Here is a 12403-nt window from a genome sequence, read left to right as displayed (position 1 = left end):
TTACTCCTTGGAGGCCATGTAGGCCATGAGGTCCACCACCCTGTTGCTGTAGCCGTATTCATTGTCATACCAGGAAATGAGCTTGACAAAGTTGTCATCGATAGCAATGCCAGCCCCAGCATCAAAGGTGGAAGAATGGGAGTTGCTGTTGAAGTCACAGGAGACAACCTGGTCCTCAGTGTAGCCCAGGATGTCCTTCGGTGGGCTTTCAGATGCCTGCTTGACCACCTTCTTGATTTCATCATACTTGACAGGTTTCTCCAGGCAGCATGTCAGATCCACAATAGACACACTGGGATAGGAACATGGAAGGCCATGCCAGTGAGCTTCCTGTTCAGCTCTGGAATGACCTTGCCCACAGTCTTTGCAGCACCAGTGGATGCAGGGATGATGTTCTGGGCAGCCCCATGGCCATCACGCCACAGCTTTACAGAGGGACCATCCACAGTCTTCTGGGTGGCTGTGATGGAATGGACCGTGGTCATGAGCCCTTCCATGATGACAAAGTTGTCATGGATGACCTTGGGCGGGGGGGGGGGGGCTAAGCAGTTGGTGGTGCAGGATACATTGCTAACAATCTTGAGTGAGTTGTCATATTTCTCATTGTTCACACCCATCACAAACATGGGGGCATCAGCAGAAGGGGTGGAAATGATAACCCTTTTGGCCCCACCCTTCAAGTGGTAGACTCAGCACCAGCATCACCCCATTTGATGTTAGAGGGGTCTTGCTCCTGGAAGATGGTGATGGACTTCCCATTGATGTCAAGCTTCCCATTCTCAGCCTTGACTGTACTGTTGAATTTGTCGTGGGTGGAGTCATACTGGAACATGTAGACCATATAATTGAGGTCAATGAAGGGGTCGTTGATAGCAACAATCTCCACTTTGCCAAGTGGAGAGCAGATAGCAGCCCTGGTAACCAGGCACCCAATATGGCCAAATCCACTCACACCGACCTTCACCATTTTGTCTGCAGAACAAGGCTGGTACTGCACAAGAATATGCAGGTGTCTCTGGAACAGGGAAGAGCAGAGAGTCATGAATATCATTTCTAATCAGCAGAGGTTTCTGTGTCTTGGTCCTCTCCCTCTCCCTCTCCTCCCTCTCCAGCTCTCTCTCTCCCTCTCCCTCTCCCTCTCCCTCTCCTCCCTCTTTCTCTCCTCCCTCTCTCCCCCTCCCCCCTCTCTTTCTGTGTGTGTGTGTGTGTGTGTGTGTGTGTGTTGCACATGCACTTCCTTCTTTTGCTTTTGCTGTGTGAGATTATTCATTTCTTCATGAAATGAGTGTAGTTATCCTCTTTGGGATGCAGTATTCTGTAGGTGTAGATTTGTGCATAGATATTATTTAAAAATTGATTTTGTCATGGGATAATGTGGTGGTTTGAATATGCTTGTCCCAGGGAGTATCACTATTAAGAAGTATGGCCTTATTGGAGTGGGTGTGGCCTTGTTGGAGGAAGTGTGTCACTGTGAGAGTGGGCTTTCAGACGCTCACCCTAGCTTTCTAGAAGCCAGTTTTCTCCTAAAAGCCTTCAGATAAAAAGGTGGAAGAATTCTCAGCTCCTCCTGCACCATCCCTGCCTGGACACGGCCATGCTCCTACCTTGATCATGTAAGCCAATCCCATTTAAATGCTGTCCTTATAAGAGTTGCTTTGGTCATGGTGTCTGTTCACAACAGTAAAACACTAACTAAGACAGATATTTTGTTTTTTCCATAAATGGTGATTGAAAGTTTTGATGGGTATAGTAGTCTGAGTTGGCATCTGTGGTCTCTTAGAGTCTGTAAACATCTCTCCAAGCCCTCTGGCTTTTGGAAACTCTGTTGAATTGTGTGTGGTGCTGAGCAATAGCTGACACATACTAATCAGTAAATATTTGTTGAGTAACTGAATGAAATAGAAAATAAAAACTTATTAACAAGTGACTTCTTGTGTGCTTTGTAGATGCTTTTAGTATGAATTGTATTCCTCTCTCTCTCTCTCTCTCTCTCTCTCTCTCTCTCTCTGTGTGTGTATTTTGAGACAGGGTTTCTCTGTATCACTCTGGCTTTCCTGGAACTCACTCTGTAGACCAGGCTGGCCTCAAACTCAGAAATCCACCTGCCTCTGCCTCCCAAGTGTTGGGATTAAAGGCGTGTGCCACCAATGCCCGGCAAGAATTGTACTCCTAATAGAAGAATCTAAAAATCTATATCTACTTTTGAGCAAACTTCTGTAATACCTTCAATAAAATATTGAGGGTAAGAATATGGTTACAATGGTGTGTAAATTGCAGTATAAAAAGTTACAAAATAAGGCCTGATTATTGAACTAATTCATATTACATTTTCAGGCACAGATTTCTTTTTTTAAAACAAATTGCAAAGGTTGTTAAATACACCAAGTTCTGAGCTGAGTTCATTTGGAAAGTAGCCTAGGAAGTATTGTCCCTCATCCCTTTTAACGTGTTTATCCTTGGGAACACCATCTGCAGATATCTCAGACTTATCTCCAAAGGCAAGGATTCTACAGGGCCATTTCTCACATTACATCAAGAATGTTCTAAGTTCTGTAAGCACGTTTTAAAAGAAATCTTAAAGCCCTCTCCTAGGCTATTGTCTTAGCTCTCATCATTCCCTGATAAAGCTGGAATCAGGAGGAGTTTTTTTTTTCTTTACTGCTAATTTTAACCAATGTGAAATATGTCATATCATATAGTCAAATCTAATATTTATTCTGAAAGAACACCAAATTTTCTCTTCTGAGCTTAAAAATTATAATTTTGGTAGAGTTTTTGGATGCAGGTTCAAAATGATTTCATATATATATATCGAAAAGATACAATTAGTGCATACAGCACACCTATAAAAAGCAGACTGGCCTGTAGCAAAGGAGTGTTGCCCCTTCCCTGTCCTCTAATGGCTTCCAGAGCATGGGAAGCTGGTCCAGAAGAATCAAGATTGCAGTGGATGGTGGCATCAGATAGCAGCAAATTACATGCTGAGAAAATTATTCCCTTTGCACTTCTCCTTATGTCCTCTGAAGGGAGAAATACAAGTTTGTGCCAATCTGCCTCTAATCCTCTTACACTTACTAAATTCTGCCTTAAAAGAGAGGGAGAGATACCAGATTTACTTCAGAGCCTCTGGCAGGCCTTAGTCTGTAGCTAGAATTTGAAAACATTGTTTCTCTTTTAAGTTTGTCCTCTACTGAGGCAAGTGAAATTCACTGAAATAAGCATATCAAAATATCTTTTAAATAGATGTATTTAAGTAAAATAAACCCAAATGTATAAAAGAAAACTGCTAGGGTAGGAATAGAAATTATGATGTGTAAATTATGAAAAGCAATATAAAATTACCTTAAAATTCAAAATAGAATTGCCAATAATATGGCAATAATCAATAAATGTTACTAGATATTGATTGGAAGACATGAAATCAATGTCAGAGAGATGTGTATTACAATACCATCTTCAAAAGCTGAGCTATGCTATCAGCAAGTGTTTTATCAGGGGATGAGCAAAGAGAATATGGTGTATGTACAATACTGTTTAGTCTTCAAAGGACACAAAATCCTGTCATTTGCAGAAACACGCATGAACCTTGAACCTTAAACAAAATAAGCCAGGCACAGAAGGACAAATAAGTCATGAACTCATACATATGGAATCTTGGAAAGCCGAGCCCAGAGAAGGAGAAGGACAATGATGGTGAATAGGAGCTGGTATGGTGTCTTAGTCAGGGTTCTCTATAGTCACAGAACTCATGGAATGCCTCTGTTTACTAAGGGAATTTATTGTAATGACTTATAGTCTGTAGTCCAACTAACCTAACAATGGGTAATTGTAAATAGGATGTCCAAGGATCTATTAGTTGCTCAGTCCCGGGAGGCTAGTTGTTTAATCTGGTTTTCTGTAGAAGTTGGTTCCAACAGATGTGCTGGCAAGTAAGTGCAAGCAGTCAAAGAAGAATGAGTCTTCCTTCTTCAAAAGTCCTTATGTAGGCCTCCAGCAGAAAGTATGGTTCATATTCAAGCTGTGTAGCACCATGCCTGGATCTAAATCTTGCTTTGTCCTAGGCTGAATTGCCTCAGTCTCCTGGAATTAAAGGCATAGCCAGGAATAGCCATCACAGAGAGTGAGTGGGGAAAGGTTGGCTAAAGGAGATCAGGCTTTAGTTGAGAATAATGAGTAAGTCTGAAATATTGACTATAGAACTTGGAGACAGAATTAGCAATGTAATATAATCTTGAAAGTGACAGTCTTAATTTGTACAGGTATTCCCATAATTGCCATAAGTTCTAATAAATGTGTAATTAATTATACACCAGTCCTTTCAGAACTTAAAGCAGTTGCCCATTGAAATCCTGAATATGTGCCTATGTTATGATATATATTTTTTAATTTTTTAAACTGTGCAAAATGAAACACATACCTTTTCCAAATTTCATTTCTTTGGGTACCGTTTGGGTTATTCCCTGCAGGTAATAGAGTTTGGCTATATAAAGAACAGGTAGGATATAGCCTTATAATTTCTTTGGTTTGTTGCCAAGTGTAAAAAAGAAAAAAAATTCTTTCTTCAAACTTTTGCTGTTAACATGATTTTTTAAATGAAATTCTGACGTTTCTAGCATATTTGCTACTAATAGCTAATCAATTTCATCATTACCTTGTGCTCGAGGACCTAGTAGATCTGTATGGGATCTGATGTGTTTTATATACAAGGAATGATTTCTATTTCTGATCACTTGGTATAGTTGAGAAAATTAGTGGTTAATTCTGAATCGTCCTGAATAAGTTCAGTAGTTTCTATATACAGAACCACTCTTGCTGCATATCGAGTCAATACCTGTATTAAAAGATTTTGGAAAAAAATCTAATAATACCATAATAATGACATACAGCTTTGTTTTTTTAAAAACTGAATTATAAAGGTTCTGAATTATTTATACTTTCTGACTTACAACCTGCCTTTCCTGATTTATTTGCATCAGCATAGAATGTAAAGGCTCCAGAAATTGGTGGCCCTCTTACTATATGGGGGAGAAACCAATTAGTTCTCTTTATAAACTGAAGTTGCTTGTTTGGGGGTATTTATTGTTAACATCTCCCAAAAAATTACTGCAAGCACTTTGCCAATGTTATTTTTCTGTTCATAATGAAACAATTTATTCATTAGTAAAAGGTACCACAATTTATGTTGGATCTATTTTTGCTAATTGATGAAGTCTCATTTTTTTTTCCTTTCAAAATCCATATAGAAACCTTTCCTATATAGGTCTTTAATTTTTTTTAACTGTTTGTGCGCTGTCCTTTCTAAGAGATAATCTCTCTGCATCAGAATTCCTGCAGGAGAATGAATGAAGGCAAAATAACTACAATACAAGCCACCTTTCGTTCAAAATGATCTATATATGCTTTGTGTAAGTTCTTTTCTACCAGAGCCAATTCTTTTTCAGTCTCAGCTGATAATTTTCTTAGAGTACTTAAGTTTTTATCACCTTGTATGTTTTAAAGTAAATTATTTAGTTTTTGAGTAGTAAATCCAATTATGAACCTTAGTCAATTAATAACTCCTGACAATTTTTGAAAATCATTAGACGTTCTTAATTGGCCCTCCTGATTTGTACCTTATGTGGTCAAATCTTTTGTAAATACAATCTATATCTTAGATAATTAATAGAATCTCATCTTTGCATTTTTTTCAGGAGCAATTTATAATTCTCAGCAAAATTCTCTTCATCAATCCCTAAGGTATTTGTATCTGAAACAGAGAATAACATATCATCCATATAATGGTAAATTGTAGATTAAGGAAACTGCTTGTTATTTATAGTGGCTGTTGAACAATATTGGCATAAGGTAGTACTATTCGACATTCCTTGTGGCAAGACTCTCTGCAATGATATCTTTTCATTATACAACTTCTATTAAAAATAGGCACTGAGAAAGCAAGCCTTTTTCTATCATGTTCAAGTAAAGGGATTGTGGAAAACCACTCTTTTAGATCAATCCCTATAATAGGTCATGCCTTAGGTAACAAGGAAGGCAATAGGATTCCAGGTTGTAAAGAGCCCGTTGGCTGAATGGTTTTGTTAATTGCTCTCAGATCTGTCACCATCCTCTATTTGACATATTTATTTTTTTAATGACAAATACAGGAGAATTCTAGGCTGGTGGACTCTTCTATAGGTTGAACCTGCAGCTGCTCTTGGAATAGCTGCTCTAGTATCTGTAACTTTTCTTTTGTTACAGGCCATTGTTCTGTCCAAACAGGTTTTCAAGTTTTCCAAGTTAGTGGTAGGGCAGCTGGAGGATAGGCCAGCAGTGGCTCCCCCATATGAAATTGAAGAGTCAGCCTGTGCTGTAAACTGCTTATGGACAGCTTGGACAGTCTGTAACTGTCTTTGATACCAATTTTAAATGTCTTTATTAGGAACATTTTTTTCTCTTGCAGCCTGTCTCTAAAGTTGGAGGAAAGCTAATCTGTGGTTCTCACTGTTGCAATAGATCTCTTTCCCAAAGATTTATGACTATGTTAGTCACATATGGTGTTAACTTTCCTATTTGATAATCTGGTCCTATGCTATTAATCAGACTTTGTTTTATCTGAGACAATGCCTTAATTCCTAGGAGCTATGTAGATACCATTTGCAGTGGCCTAATAACTATTTGTTTTACATGCATCGAATGTAAACCATAGGTTATTATTGCTTCCTTAAATCTTTTTAAATCTTAAATCTTGTGCCTCTATGGGCTGCCATTCAAATTCTTAAGTGGACCCTGTTTATTTGGTTGTAATTGACTTGTCAAGGCTGGAAAAAATCATTTTAGTTTTTTTGTTTCTTTTTTTTTTTTTTTAACAGATATAGACTGCATTTTTTGCAGTCTTGTTACAAGATAGTGCTGTAGAGTTTAGGTTAGATTCAATTGAAATTTCTCCATTTTTAAAACTGAAAATATTTTTAATCTCTAACTCTCCTTAAGAACTTCACTTTCTTATTTTAAAACTAAATATTTCTTCCCATGATTTTTATACCCAGTTTCTCTTCTCTTTTCTTGTTTTTAAACTTAATGCCTTAACAGTTCAGAAGTTTGGGGCTTTTCAGTCCCGCTACACCTCCAGGAAAAGGTTCCTTTTGTCCTTCTGTGCACCTGCAGGCTCCTCAAACCAGCACATGTCTATAGTGACTAGCTCTGCCCTCTCATCTCAGTAGAGCAGACTGCCCTTGCTAGTTCACTAAAGCTCTGGCTCAGGAGACGCAGCAATGCATTTCCAGCACCTGATTCCTCATGGACCTCTGCTTGCTCCAGCAGGATATAAGGGGCCTGCACTTCTACAGTGGGCCTTCTTTGTGGTTCCATTTGTGTGGCCAGCCAGACTTGAGCTGCTCTGAGAACAGAGTCCTACACCATCCTTCCTAGTGTCTTCTCAGGCTCTAAGCCTGGATTCTAGCCTCACATTGAGCAGCATTACTATCTGCCTGCTTTTTCACTCATGACCCAGTTCCCAAAATAACAACTCTGTGACTTATTATCTATGAATGAATGCCTAGGCTATATGCTAGGTATCGTTCTCTGACCAGCTTGTAAGGTAACCTGTTTATTGTATTCTATGAGTGCCGCACGGCTGGTTACCTCTTCTCAGTTTCACACACTGGTCTCCTCAGACTTCCAAGTGAAGCTTTTCCCATGTCCAACTCTACTTCAGAATCCCTCTCTCTCCCTACTAGAACTCCCTCCTTCTACTCCCTTTCCAAGCTAATAAGCCATCAGCTTTTTGTTGACAGGTACACAAGAGATTCTCTCTACACTAAAACTGTGGAACTGTAAGCAAGCTCCAATTACATGTTTGCATTTATAAGAGCTGCCTTGGTCATGGTGTTTCTTCATAGCAGTAAAACCCTCAGTAAGACACCTTTTCCAGAAAACTCAAGTTTGATTCTGGGCACCCACAAAGTAGTGCACAACTGTCTATAGCTCTGGTTCTAAGGATCCAACACCCTCACACAGGGATATATGTAGGCAAAAACACCAATGAACATAAAATTAAATTTAAAAATCTATACTCAAAAGCTAAAACTGTTGTTAATAAAAATATCTAGAAGGCGGTACCTCTGAAGTTTGAATGAAAGAGCACTAATTTATTAGTTTTAGAGAGATTTCTTTAAAATGCTTCAGTGACTCAAAACAAAAGAAAAAGAAATCATAACAGATGTTGAACATTCTTGAAGGAGAGAAAGTAGCATTAGGCTGATGACCCATGAGATCTAAGGTCAGTATAAGTCTATTGTTATCCATTACTGTCACATAACAACTTCATACTTAACACATTTTCCACTCTGTGTGGTGCTGATCCTGAAATTTTTTGAGTCATATTCAGTATTCATATGTCTAGAAATGTAATTCTAATTTTCCTTACTTTGCAGTATGAAATTTAAAACCTTGAAAGTATATTGAAGACTAAAATAGATTTTGAAAAGTTCAGACCCTTTCAAGTATATGGAGGAAATGAAAAGCTTCTTAAAAATAAATTAAGAACTTTATTATCGCCGGGCCTGGTGGCACATGCCTTTAATCTCAGCACTCAGGAGGCAGAAGCAGGTGGATTTCTGATTTCAAGACCAGCCTGGTCTACAAAGTGAGTTCCAGGACAGCCAGGGCTATACAGAGAAACCCTGTCTCGAAAAAAAAAAAAAAACAAACAAACAAAAAAAGAAGTCTATTATCTAAAAGATAAATCTAATAAATGATCAATTTAAGAGTCATGAATTCATAAATAGCTTCATTGCTAAACAAAACCAAACAAATTAACATGCATTGCATTATTAAAAGTGCTATAGAATTTTTAAGGAGTAAAGGACTATAATGGTCCCCCCTTCCCTCCTTTGAATATTCAAAGCATATTTAAATACCTTGCAGGAAGTAAGTATTTAAGTAATTTTGGCTCCCTGTAGGGTTTTTTGGTTTGTTTGTTTGTTTGTTTTTTGTTTTTTGGTAAAGTGGTAGTATTGAACTTGTAATGCAATGTCTGGTGCAGTAATAACAAACAAGTGAAATGATCCTCAGGACAGAGTACAAATGCTTAGGACATGCATGGGAAGTCATTCTGTTATGGTAATTTGGAGATCTAGACAGGACCTTAAAAGTCATCCAATCTCTACAGCTAAGGAAATGTGTACTGTATATTGCTAATCTGAAGAACTGAAAACATGATATTAGGTTGTAATTACAACCAAATGTTTAACTGAACAAATCTAGCCTCTAAGGTTTCTTTAAGCATCTTTCACTTCCCTTTGGTCTCTAACCTCTTCCCCTCACTGTCCAGGTTGCTTTCTTTGCCTGCTTGGCTGAGATTAGCATCCATCCTCTGCCCACTTTCCCAGATGGAAAAAGTGGCATCATCAGGAGCTTGGCACTCGGCAGGATAGGACACAGCTGGAGTACCCCACAAAGTACTCCACCTAAGGGTAGGTAGAAAATTGTGTCTCTTTTCTTGATTAAAAAGCTGTGTGACTCAACAGTCATAATAAAGCCATTTTCTTTTCCTGCTTCGTAAAAGGAACAGAGAAACATGGAAGAGGATGGAGTAAATTGAAGAGAGTAAATGGGCAAGAGTTGAAGAAAGGTGGGGAGAGGCAGGAAATAGACAAAGGTGCCTATGTACTTAGGAGCTGCCTGAAGCAGACTAGGAGAGGTGAAAAATCACAGAAAAGTACTAAGGACAGTATTCCTTTGACCAAGATTTCAGAAAAGACAGACTAAATCCTGCTTACATGGCTTCCCTCTGAAAGAATTTCAGAATTGTGCTCCTGTTCTGGGCAGAGATGGGGTGGAGCCTAGACAGTGACTAATAAAGGATGACTAGACTAATGGGAGACACACAAAGAGAGGGATCTCAATGTTTCACTGAACTGGAAGAGGTAGTGTATGAAGTACAAGTGTGCAACAAGTAAAGGAAGAGTAGAGAGTAACCTTGGCATCTAAGGTTAAAAAACAGCAACATGAGCCGGGCGTGGTGGCGCACGCCTTTAATCCCAGCACTCGGGAGGCAGAGGCAGGCGGATTTCTGAGTTCGAGGCCAGCCTGGTCTACAAAGTGAGTTCCAGGACAGCCAGGGCAATACAGAAAAACCCTGTCTCGAAAAACAAACAAACAAACAAACAAACAAAAAAACAGCAACATGTTAAACATACTTTTGTAGTAAAGGAGTCATTGTTTTGCATGGTGGCATTTCTTAGGCTAGAGGGTATATTCACACAAGCTGAAGTACATGAGGACAATGACAGGACAGGATGTAAAATATCAGAACAGTCCAGCTTCTTCCCACACAGCACAGGAGTCTGCAAGTGAGAGTCTTCTCTAGGCAAAAAGGCAGAGCATAAAGCTGCCAGGACACTCCCATTGGCTGGGCTCTAAGAAACATCAATAATTCCCTTGCCTTAAGCTCTTCACTGCCTTCTACCTTCCTCTCAGGCACCTTGTATGCTCCTGATGTCTCAAGCTTGACAAGGAAGAACATGATCAGAATTAAACCTACCTGGAGGTAAGGTTGCTATGTGCTGTCTTACAAAGATGTTTCTACTTGGTCAGCATCCAAGGTACATACTAAGCTTGTGTGTATAAGAGAACAACAAATAAATAAACAACAAACTTCCATAATTCCTGGTCTAGAAAGGGGAATTGACAAGCAAATAAACAGTTGCATGTATTAAAAAGTGATGTTTCTGACCTGGGTGTGGCAGAGTGCTGAATGTCATCCAAGTTTTACAGGAGAGTCACAGTTGAGTAGGCTTGGAGGATGGACTTTTATACAGGAAGTGCTCATGTTCCTCAGCAGAGGCAGGGGAGTGATCTAAGAATTAGGGAGATAATTGCAAAATACAACACGCCTTGTGCTTAAAAAACGTTAGAATGGGATATAAAGAAGGTAGAAGATAAGGTTGCCAGACCAGATTCTGCATGGCCTCATTTGACTCAGGGTGCAGGGCAGGTTTTGTGTCGTGGCTATATTCTCATGTGTTTTGCATGCAAGAACTCCTGAGGTACATCACACACCAGATCAGCAGATACTGCTAGCAAAGAAGGAGGTGAATAAATGGGACAGTAACAAGGAAGTATCAAGAATGCTGGCGAGACTCCCGGCTGGTCTGTGTTTTCAGTTCGCTTACTTTATAATCATGTAGTAGAACTGCACACTTCTTTTTTGTGTGTCTCTTATTGTGTTATATACATCTTAACAGACACTGATGCTAACAGACACTGATGGAGCATGTGTAGCCTAGGACTGAGGAATCTACCTTTTTTTTTCCTTCCCACAATGTTGATCAAGTTGACCTAGAACTTAAGGGCCCTAGTACCTCTTTTACTTCAGCCTCCCGAATGCTAAGACAATGGGTGTGTGCTACCATATTGGTGGAATCTGAATTATTTTTAAACAGCAACCAAAGACCAGTGGTTCTCAACCTGTGGGGCTCAACCCCTTGGCAAACCTCTATCTTCACAAGTACTTACATTATGATTCATAACAGTAGCAAATTTACAGTTATAAAGTAGCAACAGAATGATTTTATGGGGGAGGGGGAATCACCACAGCATGAGAAACTGTATTACAGGGTCTCAGCATTTGTAAGGTTGAGAACTTCTGCTTTAGAGGATCTAACCTGAGGGATCCCTTAGCCTACACTGTGAGAACACTGCTAGGAATGTTGGGAGGCACCAAAAATGTGTAAGCAAGATATTAAGAATGAAGATTTTCCTATCATGTGCAGATTAGAGGAGCAGAGGCCATGATCTCATACCTTGTTAGCACCAGTTACTTTTGTCCTGTTCCCTTTGTGTTGCTGAAGTAGATGAGACAAATGTATTGCTGATGACTTATAAATACTGAATGTGATGTTTTTTAGCTGGATTTTGGTATTTTAAATGTGAAAATATTATACCCAACAGATTAATGTCCAGTGACTGAATTTAAGCCAGGAAAAAACCTCTCAGGTGTAGTAACATTGCTTTCCATTGAATTACAGCATTAAAAATAGAAAGGGGAAACTATGCTTGGCCTTAAAGAACAAGAAAGCCTAACACTCTAATGGGAAATTTGTACAGATTTTTCCTTATAAGTGAAGTACAATAGAAATGCCATGAGATATTTCAGTTGTCACATCACAACTTTTTTTGTGAGCAAAGTACGCCCATTCAGTATATCAGCAACATCAAGACTTATAAGCCAAAGCATTGTTTAGGAGAAAAATAAAAACAGGTACTATTAAACTTATAAGGTGCTACAATGCTTTGACCTACAATTTGGCACTATTCAGTCAAGTTAACTTTTTTTTTATATAATTTCTTTGATCCAGAAATTGTATTTATGAGTTTACATTCTTTGTTTTTTTTGTTTTTTTTTTTTTTTTTTTTTTTTTTT

The 12403-nt window shown here is 38.9% G+C and overlaps 1 pseudogene; it reads right to left on the bottom strand.

Annotated features, from left to right (window-relative positions):
- On the bottom strand, positions 1–967 carry LOC110303210 (annotated as a pseudogene).
- Between the last annotated feature and the right edge of the window lie 11436 nt (positions 968–12403).

The sequence above is a fragment of the Mus caroli genome, chromosome 1, assembly GCF_900094665.2.
Source record: "Mus caroli chromosome 1, CAROLI_EIJ_v1.1, whole genome shotgun sequence".
Classification (NCBI taxonomy): domain Eukaryota; kingdom Metazoa; phylum Chordata; class Mammalia; order Rodentia; family Muridae; genus Mus; species Mus caroli.
Note: the sequence above shows the minus strand (reverse complement) of the source record. Positions and strands in the feature narration are given on the sequence as shown.